The 17768-nt window shown below is 31.5% G+C and overlaps 1 pseudogene; it reads right to left on the bottom strand.

Annotated features, from left to right (window-relative positions):
- Positions 1–9846: 9846 nt before the first annotated feature.
- LOC108361726 (uncharacterized) lies at positions 9847–10856 on the bottom strand (annotated as a pseudogene).
- Between the last annotated feature and the right edge of the window lie 6912 nt (positions 10857–17768).

Genomic DNA, 17768 nt, shown 5'->3' with positions numbered 1-17768 from the left:
GTTATAATACCCTTGTGCACAAGTGCGCTCGGGTATAAAAACATAGGGCCAAAGAAGGCCAAACCCATGGGGTTTCTATATATGTACTATGGCTGCGGCGCCATCCTTGGGTCTCTTTTCTGCAAAACCATTACTTATCATGAATTGATTACGTATTATAAATTTCAACCTGGTTGTAAACTACTTCACAACTAGTATGAACCGCATGCCCAACTAGTCAGCCAACTATCTTTTTTCCATGCAACCAACTGGTATTTTTAACATGGGGATGTCCTACGAGATGGCAATTGTCAGATTTCGGTCAGAAATATACCAGTCTCATACTAGTTCAAAATAGACAGAAAAATACTAGTCCAATTATCGACCAAAACCACTACTTTGAGAGTCAAAAAATAAAATGAATTCATGAATATACTATAAAAAACTTTTGATTAAGTACACTTTAATATATTACACATTGTTATTTAGCAGCCTCAGATGTTCCAATAATTGGTGTAAAAATTTTTGACTATTAATTAAAAGCAAAACTAAATATATAAATATTTCAAACTTTCGAACATTAAATGCATTTCTTATTAAAAGTAAAAGGTTTCAGGAACAATAAATACTATATATTTATCTTTTTTAATAATACTGAATCTGCAAAAGAAAACATTTTAGTTAAAGTAAGTTTTCATTAAAATAAATTAAATTCATTAACTTTGCACATTTCAGTTTATTCTTTTTGAAAATTTGTAAGAGTAACAATTAATGTTTAAAATTTGAGATTTGGATAAAAATAAAATAAATAAAAAACTCAAGTAGTTATTAAGTATTTTTAAATTTTGTCTATAGTTTGGCTTGTTGATTGATAATAGAATATCGTGTAATTAAAAAAAAATCGAATTTTATTGAAAATGATCAAAAATAACAAAATTATGATGTAATTAAAATTAAAGAATTAATTAACTTTTTTTTAAGTAATTAATTATTAATCATTAAAAAGGTGGTAATATCGGTATTTAATCAGTGAACGGTTATCAAAAAACATGTTTTAATTAATAGTTATTATGAATATTAATCATTATTTAACAGGCCTGGTATAATTGAATACGTACTCAATTTAATGGTTTACAATATTATTTGGGTATAAAGTTATAATATTTTGTGTACTTTATTGTATTAAACTGTCGAAGTCAAATAAAACAGGGCATGAATAAATCGTTTTGTACTTGGTACAAGTGTGGTCATTTTCGAGCTAGTTCGGTTTCTGTCAGGGAATTCTAGTTGTAAATTAGTATTTTTCCTGACTAGTTTGGGATTTCACTGCAGGGACGAGATGAAGGTTCTATGACCAAATGTCATTTTTGGACAATTTTCAGTACTGCCAGAGGTGCATATAATTAAATTTCTTAAAAACGAGTATATGTATATGCACATATATGTATGCGTGCAAGTGATAAACCTGTATCTATATATTAATACGCTAACATAAATTTTGTCTCCGTTCGTTTGGCGATTCTACCGAACCGATTTCAAAACCAAGAACACCGTTGGAAAGGCATTTTACCGCAGATGAGCAGAGTTTTTATGGTTTCACAATTGGTTGAAAATTATGGCTAAAACCGTCGTCTAAACATTTTCGAATTGTGTATAGATGTTGCTGCAACATGTTCAATTTGACATGTTTCGCCTGTTGTTTCACTACACATTTGAAATTAAGCTTTGAAATAAAGATGAATATGAAGATGAAGAAATAAATGATAACGATGAAGTAAAAAAAAAAGAAGACAAAAGTGAAGATAAAGACGAAAATGGAGACAATGACAGATACATAAGAATTAGGGTAACTTTTATATTTATAAAGTGAAACTTCTTTAGCGGAAGTTGGTTGGTTGGGAGTAAATTGTCAAATTCAAGGGGAATAATGCACATGGAAATGGTTCTGAGCAGTTTAGCGGTTTGAGAATAAAAACAAAGATGCCTAGAGGTACAGGCAAAAACGAAGATCAAAGTAAATTTAAACGCTTTAAGGTAAGGGTGAAGAGGAATATGCAAAAATAAAGATAAATATAAAGAAAAGGATGAGGGAGAAGATCGATATGGTTATCGATATAAAACTCGATATTTTTATCGATATAATAATCGATATTGGTATCGATAAAATAATCGATATTGTTATCGATATAATAATCAATATAATAATCGTATTGTTATCGATACAATAATGGATATTGTTATCGGTATAATAATCGATTAATTAATTGATTTTGTTATCGATTTAGTCATTTATATTGTTAACAATATGTACAATAATCGATACTGATGATTGTTGTATTTATCGATGAATTAATCGATTTTACATTCGCTGTATTTTTTTATATGTTTATGGATATTGTTACCGGTATTTTTATCGACAAAGTTATCAACAGGGTTATCGATATACTAATCGGAACATGGAATGTGATCACCTTACATGACATCACATCAAATTTTATCACATGATATGGAGAGACATCACATGATATTACATCACATAATATGGTAACACATCACACGATATCACGTGACATGACATTATATGATATGACATGACATTATATGGCATGACATCACATGACTTGACTTCACATGACATGACGTGGCATCACATGATATGACATCATATGGTATGACATCATATGACATGACATCAGAGGATATGACAACACATGACATGACATCCTATCACATCACATAAAATCACGTCACATATTTTCACGTCATCGCACCTAATCTCATCTACGTGAATAGAAAAAGAAAAGGATATAAGCAAATATGTGAAAGATAAAAACAAAGTTGAAGTCCAAGGTAAAGTTACCGATTTCAAAACCAAAAACACCGTTGGAAAGGTAATTTTCTGTAGATGAGGAGAGTTTTTATAGTTTCGAAATTGGTTGAAAATCGTCGTTTAAAAATTTCCATATTTGTGTATGGTTGTTTTTGCAACCTGTTTAATTTAAGCTGTTTCGCATTTTGTTTTACTTCGTATTTGAAATTTAACTTTCAAATAAAGATAAATATGAAGATGAAGAAACAAGTGATAACGATGAAGACAAAAAAAAAGGCAAAAGATAAAGACGAAAATTGAGATAAAGGCGAAAATGGAGACAATGAGAAATACATAAGAATTAGGCAACAGAGTTGAAATTTTCCGATACGAATCGAAATAAAATCAGACATAAAGGTTACTGAAATTTATCGAATCATCGAAGTTTATAATTATCGAAATTTATCCATGCTTATTAAGTTATCGCAACGTATCGAATTATTCAAACTGATCAATGTTTACTGAGTTGTCGAAAATTATAGACACAGAAACTTAGTTGTCCAAATTTACGGATAGTTCTCGAGCTTTAAAAACGTGTGAGTTTAACGAAATTTGTTAAGTTAAAGAAATGTGTCAAGTTATCGATATTTATTGAATTGTCATTATTTATAGACTTAACGAAATATATCGAGATGTCGTAATGCACGGTGCTTAGCGAAGTTTATGGAATTTTCAAAATATATCGATTTATCGAAATTTCAAGGTTATATAAGCTTATCGATTTATCACTGCTTATCGAATTTAATCGTCTTAACAGAGTGTAACGAGTTATCAAAATGTTTAGATAGTTTTCGAAAACTGTGGAGATTTCAAAAGTAAAAATTTATAAAGGTATCCAAAGTTTTTACATTTTTGAGTTATCGAAATTTATCGATCCATCGAATTTCACAGTTACCGAAATTGGTCGAGTTAACGAATTTGGTTGAGTTATCGAATTTTAGTGTTCTTGAAATTCATCGAACTATCGATATGTATCAAATCATTGAAATTTATCGATAAACTTGAATGTATCGGGTCAATTCCAAGTCCTGCCGAAGTCCTCCAAAGACTTAGCTAATTTGTACTGTATAAGTAAATTTTGCTACGTGTTAGGTTAGAAAACCTCTCCAAGGCTTCTAAAACAAGAAAAACTGCCGAATTTCGACAGTAACTGGCACTCTACTTTATATAAATACCCTGCAGTGAAACTCCAAACTAGTCAGGAAAAATACTAGTTTACAACTAGAATTTCCTGACTGAAACCGAACTAGTTCGAAAATTACCAGACTTGTACCAAGTAGAAACTATTTATGCATGCCCTGTTTTGACTTCGACAGTTTAATATAATAAAGTAAACAAAATATTATAACTTTTATTTGGGTATATTATAAACCATTAAAGGGGGTACGTATTCAATTATACAAGACCTGTTAAATAATGATTAATATTCATAATGATTATTAATTAAAGCATGTTTCTTTGGATAACCGTTTAATGAGTAATAATTAATTAATTTTAATTACATCATTATTTTGTTATTTTTGATAATTTTCAATTATTTTTGACTTGTTTTAATTACACGATTATAATTATTTGATTAATTTCTATTATTAATCATCAAGAAAAACTATTGACAAAAGCTAAGAATATTTAATAACTGCTTAAATTATTCATTTATTTCATTCTTATCCAAATCTCAAATTTTAAACATTAATTATTACTTTTGTAAAGTTTGAAAAAGAAAAGACTGGAATGTGCAAAGTTAATGAATTTAATTTATTTTAATGAAAACTTTTATTTTTATTTTAGTTCACTCAAAAATGAACTAAAGTCTTCATTTTATTTTTAACTAATATGTTTTCTTTTGCATATTCAATATTATTAAAAAAAGATAAAAATATAGTATTTATTGTACCTGAAACCTTTTACTTTTAATAACCCTTAATGAAAAATGTGTAATTTATTAAAGATTTTTGGGGTTGCTGGGAATGTTTTTAGAGCGTATTTAGGAGCGAAAATTTAAAAGTGTGTCATATATTTTACTTTTTAATAATTTGAACGATATTAACATTTTGCAATGCAGTTTGCTTTTACAGAATATGGTGAAAATAACAAAACAATAACTTAAAATTTTAGTTCCCGTGCAGTACGCCCTTTGGCGAAACAAAAGGGAACACTGTTCTACAAATTTTTTCCTTTTTCAAGTTAAGCACCTCTTTTAAAACTACCGACACCTAAAGTTTTCCAAATTTAAGGCATTGCGGTGGCACTTCCTTCTGCGGAAAATCGAAGAGGTGCGCAAGATTTTATGTGCGGAGGTATTAAAGTTGAACGAAGAGGTTCATCTGTTTATTAACCAATTATACTACAGCTTCTTTTGGAAGTCCTCAATATGCTTCGAAAATGAACACAAAACGATAATAAATGAAAAACTTTGAAAGCATTAACTTTTGCTTACAGTGCACGCGGTAGCTCTTAAGGATTGGAATGATCCTTTAAATGTCGCTATTAAACAAATAATTGTAATGAACTTAGCTTTATTGCTGTCTTTTCTTTAAAACTCTATTTTAATAATTTAATTTTACTCGCACAGCTTGTTTACAGCCTCTTGCTGATTGTCGATCTGTCAAATTTCGATTATCGATAACTCTACAGCAGCTGACGATAGTTGCCATTCGTAATACATATTTTCTTTCCAGTTGCGTTGCCAGCTGGTAACCGAAATATGGTTGCGTTGCTATCCGTAATCGACCCATTAATTAATTAACTAACCATTTCAAATATAAGATGTATTCAATAAGTACGTATCAAAGTGCATAATGATCGTAATTGCTTTATACTTTTATAAGTAAATAAGTACATAATTGATACTATCAACTCCTTCTATTGTAATATACATACATACTCACTAATTACAAAGGAAGGGGTTAGAATCAAAACGATCTAAGTAGGTCTGACATGGATTTAAGATAATTAAAGTAAAAGTTGATTACTTATTGTAAATTCTTGGTAAATTCATTTGAAATGATTCTTGCCTAAATTACTGCAGGTTAATTAACTAATTCAAAGAATGTTTACTGTTTGTCACCAACTAAATACTATATTTAACTACATATACAAATATGGGTATAACTAATATTTTCAAAAAATGTCACTTAGATCCTTATGATTCTAACTGCTTCAAATGTACATATGATATATTATAATTAGCAGTTGATTATTAGTATTTACTTAAGTTTGTGAATTAATTTATTTTATATTATTTTATGATTTGTTTTTAATGACCTCAATGAATTTGCGTAAAGATTGTTGTTAATTTTTAACCGCTTTTGTAAAACAAATTAAATAAAAAAGGTTTAATAATTAACAAACAAAACAACAACAAAACAAAACACGACGAACAGAATTTTTATAACAAATTTAATGTTTTCGGACTCCAATAAATCAAAGCGATTAAATATCCAGTACAGTTATTATCAACTAAAAATCAAATAACAAATTTTTCTTTAATTTAATTTAATGTATGTATGTAATTTCTTTTTGAATCTCTTATTAAAATCATACAGTGGGAAAGCTGAGTGCATGGTGTTTTCTATTAAATAATGACAAGGCTTATAAAGTACAATTTTCCTTCCTACTGGATGTTATTTTTTTAAATTTTTTAAATCACTAAGTTTTTGTTATTATCACTATTTTTTTGTCCAGTCTTTTTGCGTTGTCTGATCTTCCTTGGTTGTTGCAATTTTTTGAATATTACCGCCAAGTGGAACGCATGTAATTACCATATCTGAATGTGGATAAATAAAACTTTATTTTGTGAATAGTATACAGATTTCTATTAGTGATTTCATACCTTTACGCATGCTGGTATCTTGCCTGCTTTCGTTGTGTTGTCGCTTACCACTTTGCATTGCTCCAGTGAACTGAACAACTCTTCGTACGGAAATGACGAAGTCGGGTTGGCAGCAAATTGACTATATATTATGGGCGCCCTTTGTCGTAGTTTTTAGCTATTCTGCTTACGACAGGTTCGAGTCTGCAGTACCGTGTGCACTACCACGGGTTAATAGAGTAGCTACTTACCTAGGAGTTGGTGCAGTAGCGGTTCAAAAGTAGCGATTGACTCCAGCAATACTGGAGGGTAACGATTTGAAAATTTCTTTTAGTTCATGAGACGCGGTCGCTATATATGTATGTACATATTCCAAACATTTCTTGTTGGGCGCGACATTTTGACCAGTTACCACCAGCGTTGCCGCGAATCAATTTTAGTGGTAGCCAAATTCCTTTTAAAAAAGGGCTAAAAAAAAGTCGTTGTGGTTAAAAAGGGTAGCTAAAATTTGTTACTTACATATACATATCTAACAAGACCGATATAATAAAAGATTGCGCTGATTGATGTGAAACTCGGGAGAGTAACGTGAATATGACGTCATCGCAGATTTGCCGGTGGAAAGAGCTGAGAGAGATCTATCAGTATGTATATGTTTTGCATATGTATATGTATGTGTACATCACCTATGACGTCATATTTCTGTCATAATTTTCAAGAGAGAGTTAGCGGTATCACAATCAGCGCCACCTTCTGTATTCGCATCTCTAGAAGCGTGGCCCGAAAATCCGTTTTTTAGAATTCTGATGGGTAATAGCAAAAATATGATTCACTATGCTTTAAAAAAAAATCTGTGAAATTTGGAATTTTTTGGTCAATATCCTAGGCTCGCCCAAGTCCATCAAAGTTCAATATGCTCAAAAAATAAAAATTAATAAATTAATTAATTAATACATTTTTTTACTAAAATTGCAATATTCTTCGAAAGTATAAGTCCTACATAATTTGAGAGAATCGAAGTTAGCTAAACAAACATTTTTTTAGTACTTGAACTTTGGTGGACATAGTCGAGCCTAGGATATTGACCAAAAATATTCACATTTCACACAGATTTACTTTAGAGCATAATGAACCATATTTTTGCTATTACCAATCAAAATTCTAAAACAGCGGATTTTCGGCCCACGCTAATATCTAAGTATACACGCAAACATTTTCAATAAGTAATGGTATAGAAAAGCAATGTACTCTGGAAAAAAGCTAATATTTTATCCAACCAAAAACCTTTTTGAGTAAAAGGGAGAAGAGACACCAGCTTGCTGGCTCCATCAAATGTTGGTTCCATCAGGCTCAAAGCTTATAACTTACCGGCATGCTGGTATAATATCTATTTCTTTACAAATAAGGTCCAGAAATGATAGAAATGAGCCGAAATTTCATAATTTTTCTACCATTCTGTTAAATATTGTTTTTTTTTTTTATTCACAACTGCAATATCGTGAATTTTACTCTTCCGCAAACATGGCCTTGACTCATATAGTGCAAGAAATTTTCCCAAGAATACTTTTTACTTAGAAAAATTAGCTCATTTCACCATTCACGACACCAGCATGCTGGTACAATCATAAAATTTTCAAATAGTTTTTGAAGTCGCACCAGCGGCTGGTGGTCAATCGACTTCATGGGCTATTAAGCATATTAAAGGCCGGCCGTAAACTTATATATTTTAAACTATAGTTAAATCGTTACTAGATAAGTTAACGGCCCTAACACTTTTTTAGTATGTATGTATAAAAGCGTAAGGAACATACAATACATATATATATATACATATACATATATCAGTATTTCTTAGTTTAAAAATTCTTCTCTTACTTAAAAAAAAATTAGATCAAATTAAGCATATAGCCCTGTTTCATGCCAAGGATGAATAAATTCTCCAAAGGGCTAAAAAAAGAGCTAGGGGCAATTTTAAATTTATGTGGCCAAAAAAAAGTATGTGGGAGCTAAAGCTAGCCACCAAAGGGCTTAAACGGCAACACTGGTTACCACTATTTTTCTACAAAGTTTTAAATTTGGACTTATATGAAAATATAAATGTGTTTCAAGAAACCTATATTTATATATTTTATATACCTCAAGGATGACGTTACACACGACCCAAAGATAATATGAGGTATTTGGCAGCTTTTGTATGCACATTAGACTGCATCACCCCACATACAAAAAAAAAACGGTACTGTTTTTCCATTGGAATTATAAAATCTATTATATTTTAAGACGTCCACCGAAATATTTCCGAAAAATATTAAGATTTAAGTGAGCTGGACCGATTTGAAAATACCTCAAAAAATGGAGTTTTTTATGAATAAAAATAGTTTCTTAAAGAAGTTTTTTGAAAAAATTCCCTTAAATGACAAAACGGCTTAAGCTTAAAAAATTACATAAAAATATTAAATAAAAAAAAAATTTTACGGAATCGTAATAATGAAAAGGAGCCCAAAGTCATTTAAGACGTAACTTTTCCGTACAAGACTCTTAAGTGACTAATGCATGACATTCGCTACGGGGGAATGACTTTTTTTCGCACACAAATAAAAAGAGTGGGAAAATACCTTTCTACCGAGATCCCATAAGTCTAAATCAGAATAGTTTTGGCCCAGTTATTTAAGTTTTTCGTAAATCAATCTTCGAAAAAAGTAAAAAAACAAAAATCTCATTATTACGATTCCGTTGAAAAGATTATAAAATATTTTTATGTAGATTTTTTAAGCTTAATCTGTTTTGTCATCTGAGGGGACCTTTCTCAAAAAGTTGTTTAAGAAACTATTTTTATTCATATAAAACTCCGTTTTTGGAGGTATTTTCAAATCGGGCCAGTTCACTTAAATCTTAATATTTTTCCGAAATATTTTGGTGGACGTCTTAATATATAATACATTCTTTAATCCCGGCGGAAAAACCGCAACTTTTTTTGGTGATGCAGTCTAATGTACATATGTCGCTCCTGTGCGCCGGTTTGAGAGGCACGTGAATGTAGTTCCTGTGTAGCCTGCAAAATTTGCTAAATTGTATATAACGAAAGCGTCAGCTCCTCGGAGTCTTCAGTAACAATGTATTAAAACCCATTTTATCCAATTTTGTCAGCGTTCTCTGGATTGGCATGAATGTTTGTATGAAGGACTCGCTATCGATTTGCTAGAATGCCAAATACACTTTCGATATTTACACGAGCTTTTGATAAAGCTTTGTTAAATGCTGTTTTATCCGGAGATAAGAAATGACCAGGAAAAGGTCGCATACAATTTTTTTTATGGGAAAGGCATTATCGGCAACAAAGTAATGGGGAAAGTTCATTGAAGTATAAGGTAAAGGTCGGTCCGGTGGCATTTCCAAGGTTCCGTTTAAAATTCTTTTACCAAAGGCGGTTCTACTAAATATACCGCCATCGCTTTGAGAACCAAATGATCCAACGCTAACATAGGTGAACACATAGTTGGCATCACAAGTCGCTAATAGTGTGATGCTTAACCTTTTTTTATAATTAACATAAAGTGAGCCACTTTTTCTTGGACGGAACATATTAATATGCTTGCCATCAATTGCTCCCACTCAATTTGGCATTCCAGGTTTTATGAAAAAATCATCAGCAATTTTCCGCAGTTCTGTGGCATTTGGTGGAGAAACGTAAATAGAACCGAGCTCAACCCACAGTGTATCACATACTTCATAAATTATTTTTCGCACAGTTGAAATGCCAAGCTTATACGCCCAAGCCAGAACTTGTACATTACATCCTTGAGCCAAATACCTGTAACATAAAATTTTGGCGTGTGTTTTAACCTTGGAAAGTCATTCTTCGTCGATTCGACGAACCGACAGGGACGGCGTTCAAGGATTAAAAATCAGTAGTCATATTTTAGATGCAGTAAGACTTGCAGGTTTCAGAGAACCTGGTCCGAAGTTATAGGAACAGCGTTCTGCCATGTGTAAGACATAGCTTAAAAACACCGGGAACGTTTTCCTGTAACTTTGGACAAAAACCTGCAAACCTTACCGAATCTAGAACGCTAATATTAATACTTACAAAAGCGTTACCGATAACCGTGATTCAACTCCAATTGGGGGTCGACGAGATATTCGGTGTAATTTTTCTCTTAACATTGAAAGAAGTAAATTGTATGTTGCAACTGACATGCAAGTAGCTTTGAAAAAAACGCTCCTCATCTTGTGCTTCCAACTGTTTAGCACAAGGTTTGATAAACCCCAGCTCTTCGCGCGATATATTCAGTGGTCGTACCCACCAGCGTCGTTTTTTTCACATTTTGACCGCCTTGTATTTTGCGTGGGCTTTTTTTACACATTCGATGTGCTTTATGGCAATTATAGTAAATTTTTAAAATAGTTCTTGAAGCTCCATTTCGCGTAAAACAACGAAACAAACACAAAAATACTTTTAAACGTGGAATTTTCTTGAATATGTAGGACCAGGGACTCTTGCTAGCTTTTAAATGCCAGAAGAATTTTTCTCTCCCATTTTTATACACAAACACAAACAAATTGCAAACACAAATCTATCACTTTAACTAGCAAATGCACATGAAATTTATTAATATTTTCCGGAAATTTCTAAAAAGTGCGGCGTTTGCGTTTACGAGATTTGCAAATTTTTTCAGCGTATAGCGTCAATTCTTTTGTGGTGACAGGTGACATTTCTTTGGTTGGCATTTCGCTAACTTCAATGTAAGCCGCTCACCGCATGCCCTTTATGTATTTACAGCATATATGTATTGGCTTATAAACCGTAATTCCCAACTATCAACTGACAACAAACTTCTGCTGTACTCAACTGTCATAAAACCGCTTAGGACCTACAGTATTCAGCTGTGGGGCAGCGCAACAAACTCAAATATTGAAATACTATAAAGGTTCCTATCAAAAACTCTTCGAATGATTGTTAACGCACCTCAAATCATTACTAATGACCAACTGCATCGGGATCTTAAAATTGCCACTATCAAGGAAAAAATTAAGAAATATGCTACATCTTATAACCTGAGACTACAAAGCTGTACTAACCCACTAATAGAGGAGCTGGTATCTACCTCAATTATTTTTACCCGCCTAAAGTGGAAGTCAACAAAAGATCTTCTAAGCGCTGACCTCGTACAAGAAATGGCTGTACCAATGGGTGCATTCCATAAACGCCAATTAAAAATTAATTTATACTTTTATATGTATACTAGCAGACTCGGCGAACTTCGTCCCGCCCAAAATAAATTTTTTATAACTTTCATGAGCATGAAATGGTATTATAACTTTGGTCCGATGTTTGTAAGTACCAGAATAAGAAGAGATAGACCCATTAAAATGTACACTTAAATGATCAAAACGTCGAGCTGAGTCGATTTAGCCATGTCCGTCTGTCGGTCTGTTTGTATGCAATCTAGTCTCTCAGTTTTCGAGATATCCGGATGAAATTTGGTAGGTGGGTGTATTTTTATAATTCATTAATCATTTGTCGGAACCGGAAGAATCGGACCACATAACATATAGCTCCTATACAACTGATTGTTCAGATATGAGACTTTTCGTTATAACTTCTCCATTTATGCAGCTAGGAACATGAAAATTCGCGCCGTTTTCACTCATTATTAACAGAATACTTATAGTAAAAATAACAAAGATCGGGTCACTATAACATATATCTCCCATACAACTGATTGTTCAGTTATGAGAATTTTCGTTATAACTCCTCCATTTATGCAGCTGGGAACATGACATTTCGTAATATTTCCACCCGTTGTCAAACAAATACTTACAGTGAAAATGGCGAAGATTGGGTTGCTATAACCTATAGGCTCCATACAACTGATTGTTCAGATGCGAGATTCTTTGTTATAACTTCTCCATATATGCAGCTAGAAACATGAAATTTCGCAATATTTTCACTAATTACCAACAGAAAGTTTACAGTAAAATTAACAAAGAGCGGGTCACTGTAACCTATTTATATCCTCTATACAACTGATTGTTCAGATATGGGGTTTTATTATACAACTCCTTTGTTTGGACTGCTAAAACAGATAAATTTCGTAAGCAATTCTATAAATAATAATGCAAAGTCTACTGAGAAAATCGGCAAAATCTATGCTGTATAAGCTTTATCTCTGAAACCTCTGATTGTTCAGATACCAGTTATTACGATATATCTNAAGTTTATGGAATTTTCAAAATATATCGATTTATCGAAATTTCAAGGTTATATAAGCTTATCGATTTATCACTGCTTATCGAATTTAATCGTCTTAACAGAGTGTAACGAGTTATCAAAATGTTTAGATAGTTTTCGAAAACTGTGGAGATTTCAAAAGTAAAAATTTATAAAGGTATCCAAAGTTTTTACATTTTTGAGTTATCGAAATTTATCGATCCATCGAATTTCACAGTTACCGAAATTGGTCGAGTTAACGAATTTGGTTGAGTTATCGAATTTTAGTGTTCTTGAAATTCATCGAACTATCGATATGTATCAAATCATTGAAATTTATCGATAAACTTGAATGTATCGGGTCAATTCCAAGTCCTGCCGAAGTCCTCCAAAGACTTAGCTAATTTGTACTGTATAAGTAAATTTTGCTACGTGTTAGGTTAGAAAACCTCTCCAAGGCTTCTAAAACAAGAAAAACTGCCGAATTTCGACAGTAACTGGCACTCTACTTTATATAAATACCCTGCAGTGAAACTCCAAACTAGTCAGGAAAAATACTAGTTTACAACTAGAATTTCCTGACTGAAACCGAACTAGTTCGAAAATTACCAGACTTGTACCAAGTAGAAACTATTTATGCATGCCCTGTTTTGACTTCGACAGTTTAATATAATAAAGTAAACAAAATATTATAACTTTTATTTGGGTATATTATAAACCATTAAAGGGGGTACGTATTCAATTATACAAGACCTGTTAAATAATGATTAATATTCATAATGATTATTAATTAAAGCATGTTTCTTTGGATAACCGTTTAATGAGTAATAATTAATTAATTTTAATTACATCATTATTTTGTTATTTTTGATAATTTTCAATTATTTTTGACTTGTTTTAATTACACGATTATAATTATTTGATTAATTTCTATTATTAATCATCAAGAAAAACTATTGACAAAAGCTAAGAATATTTAATAACTGCTTAAATTATTCATTTATTTCATTCTTATCCAAATCTCAAATTTTAAACATTAATTATTACTTTTGTAAAGTTTGAAAAAGAAAAGACTGGAATGTGCAAAGTTAATGAATTTAATTTATTTTAATGAAAACTTTTATTTTTATTTTAGTTCACTCAAAAATGAACTAAAGTCTTCATTTTATTTTTAACTAATATGTTTTCTTTTGCATATTCAATATTATTAAAAAAAGATAAAAATATAGTATTTATTGTACCTGAAACCTTTTACTTTTAATAACCCTTAATGAAAAATGTGTAATTTATTAAAGATTTTTGGGGTTGCTGGGAATGTTTTTAGAGCGTATTTAGGAGCGAAAATTTAAAAGTGTGTCATATATTTTACTTTTTAATAATTTGAACGATATTAACATTTTGCAATGCAGTTTGCTTTTACAGAATATGGTGAAAATAACAAAACAATAACTTAAAATTTTAGTTCCCGTGCAGTACGCCCTTTGGCGAAACAAAAGGGAACACTGTTCTACAAATTTTTTCCTTTTTCAAGTTAAGCACCTCTTTTAAAACTACCGACACCTAAAGTTTTCCAAATTTAAGGCATTGCGGTGGCACTTCCTTCTGCGGAAAATCGAAGAGGTGCGCAAGATTTTATGTGCGGAGGTATTAAAGTTGAACGAAGAGGTTCATCTGTTTATTAACCAATTATACTACAGCTTCTTTTGGAAGTCCTCAATATGCTTCGAAAATGAACACAAAACGATAATAAATGAAAAACTTTGAAAGCATTAACTTTTGCTTACAGTGCACGCGGTAGCTCTTAAGGATTGGAATGATCCTTTAAATGTCGCTATTAAACAAATAATTGTAATGAACTTAGCTTTATTGCTGTCTTTTCTTTAAAACTCTATTTTAATAATTTAATTTTACTCGCACAGCTTGTTTACAGCCTCTTGCTGATTGTCGATCTGTCAAATTTCGATTATCGATAACTCTACAGCAGCTGACGATAGTTGCCATTCGTAATACATATTTTCTTTCCAGTTGCGTTGCCAGCTGGTAACCGAAATATGGTTGCGTTGCTATCCGTAATCGACCCATTAATTAATTAACTAACCATTTCAAATATAAGATGTATTCAATAAGTACGTATCAAAGTGCATAATGATCGTAATTGCTTTATACTTTTATAAGTAAATAAGTACATAATTGATACTATCAACTCCTTCTATTGTAATATACATACATACTCACTAATTACAAAGGAAGGGGTTAGAATCAAAACGATCTAAGTAGGTCTGACATGGATTTAAGATAATTAAAGTAAAAGTTGATTACTTATTGTAAATTCTTGGTAAATTCATTTGAAATGATTCTTGCCTAAATTACTGCAGGTTAATTAACTAATTCAAAGAATGTTTACTGTTTGTCACCAACTAAATACTATATTTAACTACATATACAAATATGGGTATAACTAATATTTTCAAAAAATGTCACTTAGATCCTTATGATTCTAACTGCTTCAAATGTACATATGATATATTATAATTAGCAGTTGATTATTAGTATTTACTTAAGTTTGTGAATTAATTTATTTTATATTATTTTATGATTTGTTTTTAATGACCTCAATGAATTTGCGTAAAGATTGTTGTTAATTTTTAACCGCTTTTGTAAAACAAATTAAATAAAAAAGGTTTAATAATTAACAAACAAAACAACAACAAAACAAAACACGACGAACAGAATTTTTATAACAAATTTAATGTTTTCGGACTCCAATAAATCAAAGCGATTAAATATCCAGTACAGTTATTATCAACTAAAAATCAAATAACAAATTTTTCTTTAATTTAATTTAATGTATGTATGTAATTTCTTTTTGAATCTCTTATTAAAATCATACAGTGGGAAAGCTGAGTGCATGGTGTTTTCTATTAAATAATGACAAGGCTTATAAAGTACAATTTTCCTTCCTACTGGATGTTATTTTTTTAAATTTTTTAAATCACTAAGTTTTTGTTATTATCACTATTTTTTTGTCCAGTCTTTTTGCGTTGTCTGATCTTCCTTGGTTGTTGCAATTTTTTGAATATTACCGCCAAGTGGAACGCATGTAATTACCATATCTGAATGTGGATAAATAAAACTTTATTTTGTGAATAGTATACAGATTTCTATTAGTGATTTCATACCTTTACGCATGCTGGTATCTTGCCTGCTTTCGTTGTGTTGTCGCTTACCACTTTGCATTGCTCCAGTGAACTGAACAACTCTTCGTACGGAAATGACGAAGTCGGGTTGGCAGCAAATTGACTATATATTATGGGCGCCCTTTGTCGTAGTTTTTAGCTATTCTGCTTACGACAGGTTCGAGTCTGCAGTACCGTGTGCACTACCACGGGTTAATAGAGTAGCTACTTACCTAGGAGTTGGTGCAGTAGCGGTTCAAAAGTAGCGATTGACTCCAGCAATACTGGAGGGTAACGATTTGAAAATTTCTTTTAGTTCATGAGACGCGGTCGCTATATATGTATGTACATATTCCAAACATTTCTTGTTGGGCGCGACATTTTGACCAGTTACCACCAGCGTTGCCGCGAATCAATTTTAGTGGTAGCCAAATTCCTTTTAAAAAAGGGCTAAAAAAAAGTCGTTGTGGTTAAAAAGGGTAGCTAAAATTTGTTACTTACATATACATATCTAACAAGACCGATATAATAAAAGATTGCGCTGATTGATGTGAAACTCGGGAGAGTAACGTGAATATGACGTCATCGCAGATTTGCCGGTGGAAAGAGCTGAGAGAGATCTATCAGTATGTATATGTTTTGCATATGTATATGTATGTGTACATCACCTATGACGTCATATTTCTGTCATAATTTTCAAGAGAGAGTTAGCGGTATCACAATCAGCGCCACCTTCTGTATTCGCATCTCTAGAAGCGTGGCCCGAAAATCCGTTTTTTAGAATTCTGATGGGTAATAGCAAAAATATGATTCACTATGCTTTAAAAAAAAATCTGTGAAATTTGGAATTTTTTGGTCAATATCCTAGGCTCGCCCAAGTCCATCAAAGTTCAATATGCTCAAAAAATAAAAATTAATAAATTAATTAATTAATACATTTTTTTACTAAAATTGCAATATTCTTCGAAAGTATAAGTCCTACATAATTTGAGAGAATCGAAGTTAGCTAAACAAACATTTTTTTAGTACTTGAACTTTGGTGGACATAGTCGAGCCTAGGATATTGACCAAAAATATTCACATTTCACACAGATTTACTTTAGAGCATAATGAACCATATTTTTGCTATTACCAATCAAAATTCTAAAACAGCGGATTTTCGGCCCACGCTAATATCTAAGTATACACGCAAACATTTTCAATAAGTAATGGTATAGAAAAGCAATGTACTCTGGAAAAAAGCTAATATTTTATCCAACCAAAAACCTTTTTGAGTAAAAGGGAGAAGAGACACCAGCTTGCTGGCTCCATCAAATGTTGGTTCCATCAGGCTCAAAGCTTATAACTTACCGGCATGCTGGTATAATATCTATTTCTTTACAAATAAGGTCCAGAAATGATAGAAATGAGCCGAAATTTCATAATTTTTCTACCATTCTGTTAAATATTGTTTTTTTTTTTTATTCACAACTGCAATATCGTGAATTTTACTCTTCCGCAAACATGGCCTTGACTCATATAGTGCAAGAAATTTTCCCAAGAATACTTTTTACTTAGAAAAATTAGCTCATTTCACCATTCACGACACCAGCATGCTGGTACAATCATAAAATTTTCAAATAGTTTTTGAAGTCGCACCAGCGGCTGGTGGTCAATCGACTTCATGGGCTATTAAGCATATTAAAGGCCGGCCGTAAACTTATATATTTTAAACTATAGTTA

This window comes from Rhagoletis zephyria, unplaced genomic scaffold (genome assembly GCF_001687245.7).
Source record: "Rhagoletis zephyria isolate East Lansing unplaced genomic scaffold, Rhagoletis_zephyria_1.1 Rzeph_scaffold_00829, whole genome shotgun sequence".
In the NCBI taxonomy this organism is placed as follows: Eukaryota; Metazoa; Arthropoda; class Insecta; order Diptera; family Tephritidae; genus Rhagoletis; species Rhagoletis zephyria.
This window is presented reverse-complemented; position numbering and strand designations above follow the sequence as displayed.